This window comes from Aplysia californica, unplaced genomic scaffold (genome assembly GCF_000002075.1).
Source record: "Aplysia californica isolate F4 #8 unplaced genomic scaffold, AplCal3.0 scaffold00426, whole genome shotgun sequence".
NCBI classification, from domain to species: Eukaryota; Metazoa; Mollusca; class Gastropoda; order Aplysiida; family Aplysiidae; genus Aplysia; species Aplysia californica.
The window spans coordinates 447276-450452 of record NW_004797696.1 but is presented as its reverse complement, the minus strand read 5'-3'; the positions used below and the strand labels follow the sequence as shown (position 1 = coordinate 450452).

General features: G+C 42.8%; 1 protein-coding gene across 1 annotated transcript in view; it reads left to right on the top strand.

Moving 5' to 3' along the window:
• The window catches only part of LOC101857196, a 27037-nt gene that overhangs the window by 10535 nt on the left and 13325 nt on the right, over nt 1-3177 (top strand). The window lies entirely within an intron of this gene.

Genomic DNA, 3177 nt, shown 5'->3' with positions numbered 1-3177 from the left:
TTTATATTCACATTTCGCCCAAGTGTTGTGTTAACACGCTACTTTTTATTATTAAAATTTCCCCAAAATGTGTCTCGCTTCATGTTTTCTCATTTTTTTAAAAACCTTAGATCCCTGAATTGGAGGGAAACAGTCGTATAAAACAAGACTTTGAACAACCGAAAAACAGACACTTATTAGATTCGAACCGGGCCTTGCAGTATTTATCTCCTGCGCTAACGATGGAGGTGCCACGAACTACATGTACTGTTGGTTTGGACGTGCCATTAGTTGAGCTGGTATCGTGCTCGGTGAACTAATGATGACCTTGCTTATTTTATTTATTTGTTTCTTTTTTGTTTGTTCGTTGTTGTTTTGGGTTTTTTTGGTTTGGTTCAGTTTGGTTTGGTTTGTTTATTTTTGTTGTTGTTGCTTTGGTTGTTATTGTTGGTGGGGGGAATTGTGTTGGTTTGTTGGGGGAGGGGGAGGAGGGTTTGAGTGGGGTGTCAGGGAGGGGTTCATAGGGAGGAGAGGGAGGTGGTTCTTTGATGTAGATGTTTTTACACTGACACCGACACATTGATTTATATCATTAAAATTTATGAGGCGGGCTTCGACCTTGCCTTGCCTGTCAGTGCCAACGTCCAGGCTGAGAGGGAAACATCGTCTAACAAAATAGTTCTTGTACGTGCTACGGTCACGCGCCTAAATGCTACTTCAAAGACGACAGTGACCTTGGTTCGAATCCTCGATGTGGAGGGGTTGTTTAAAACTCTGCATCTGCTTAGTTCGGTGTCTTTTTTAGAGACGAATGCTGGATTTGGGCATTTTGAGTTTTATAGCCTCCTAAAACCATCGGATAATCGTTCCCTTTTTAACGGACTGCCTCATTATCCGAAGGTCCCAGTTTCGATCCTCAATAGATAAAGGATTCTGCAGGTGTTTTGGATGTAAACCGGTGTTTCATGTCATCTAGTCAAATAGCCGTGGGACGTTAAAATGTAAGCCATGCCATTTCAGTAACCACAGGTTGTGTTGAAAAGAGTCTTGAAAGTTACCAAACTAAAATGTATCGAGCTTTTGAAATCAGTGATAACAATTACAATACAGTAATAGCATGAGGTGGCAATATATCGTTTTGTTTTTTAAGCTCCCACCAGCTCTGTTTCTCCCTTTACTAGTACCGTGTGGATTCAAAATGGTTTCGGTCTAGGCTTTGAAGGGAAATTGGATAAAACTAAAATAGAGGTTCAAGGCATGGATCGTTGTCTATTCAAAATAAATCTGCCAGTGTCTTATTTGTTCTGACTGACAAGTTTCTAAGTTGAGGTCAACAGTAGAGTGTAAATCTCATTTCCGTAGTGAATTTACCAATGTTCAAAATACAGGCCTATTATTAAATGACGATGCAGAAAATAGTACCCTGAACAAAAATGCCCCTTTCATCGTAAATGAGTGTTTGTATAGCTTTTTGATAAATCCGACAAATAGTTGAGAGGGAAGGACATGTTGAGTCTCGGCTCAAAGGAAAATAACCCAGATTGCCTTAAGGAAATTTAGTTATTTCCCTTTTCTTTGTCAAGTCCTCTTTTTTTTATCCCATGTTTGTAATGCTTGGACTTTTAAAGAACAGAGAATGAAAGTGAGCCAGAAGAGCCGATCTTAAGTGTACCCTTCAGAATCTGAAGCTACACATAAAGGGTGCAAAATAGCTCAGTTGACAGCACTTAGAGAGAGAGAGAGAGAGAGAGAGAGAGAGAGAGAGAGAGAGAGCGAGAGAGAGAGAGAGGGAGAGAGAGAGGGGGGGCAGACAGACAGACAGACAGACAGACAGACAGACAGACAGACAGGCACAGAGAGATAAAAAGAGAGAGTGAGACAGACAGACAGACAGAGACAGAGACAAAGACAGAGAGACAGAGAGAGGTAGAGACAGAGAGAGGTAGAGACAGAGAGAGAGAGAGAGAGAGAGAGAGAGAGAGAGAGAGAGAGACAAACAGACAGAGAGATAGAGTTAGAGAGAGAGACAGAGAAAGAAAAAGAGAGAGGTGGTGAGAAAGAGAGGGAGAGATAGGGGAACAGGCAGACAGACAGACCGACAGACAGACAGACAGACAAACAGATAGACAGATAGACAGACAGACCAAAATTCAGACAGACAGACAGACAAGACAGACAGACAGGCAGGCAGGCAGGCAGGAGGGAAAGGGAGGAAGGTGGTGGAGGATCAAGCTGGTTATCGAAGGGAAGAAGAAACACAACAGTTCTCTTGCCTTAGCCTCAGAGCAGTGTATTGAAGCATCAGCTACTTATCTTGATTGCTCTTTTTTGAGCAACTTCCATCCAGCTTTTAGCTCACACATTCCTGTTTTCGAACAATTTCCTCCTTGGTTTTCTTTCTTTATCAAGAAAGATTTATAAAGAACAATTTGCGCATCGACACAGATGTTTGCAAATCTACGCAGTAAAAGGCACACTCATGCACATGACACTGTTATAAATCCACGAAATTTTGGTTGTTGATCATTTTCAGTATTGGACCACCAAGGGATCTTTAACATGCGCAATTTGTACACGGGACCTCCGAGATTTCTCGCCCATGTCCGAGAAGGTTAGGGGTTCGATCTTACCTAAAATATCATCAGGTGTGGCTGAAAGGCAGCAGTAAGAAGGAGCCAAGGAGTAGCAGTAGGAAGCCTGCAGAAAGAGTGGCAGCCCAGAAGGGGGCAAAGGAGGTGAGGGGGTCGGGGCAGAAAGTGGAGACAAAAGCAGACAACATAACATTGCTAGAGAGCAGGAAAAGAGGTGAAAGGAGAAAATTCTAGAAAATGAAATGTTCCATCGCTATCCGGATTCGAACCCGGGACCTATTGATTGAGAGGCAAACATCGTAACCTCTCGACCACAATAGCCCCCCCCCCCCCCCCCCCGCACACCCCCACCCCCAAGATATTAATATACAGGTGACTGTGAGTTCCCATACAAAACAAAACCACACTGACGTAGCTTGTAGTTACACCTGTTTGATAACCTAAGCCTCTTACGTCCTCTTTCACTTCCAATCTTCCCCCATCCCCGACTACGAAAAGATAAAAGCACTACGTTAGCAAAGACAAATTTCCGGGGGGGGGGGGTTATCTTTTAAAATGATCTGAACGGAAAAGACAATATTGAATAACAACAATATTGTAAATGTTT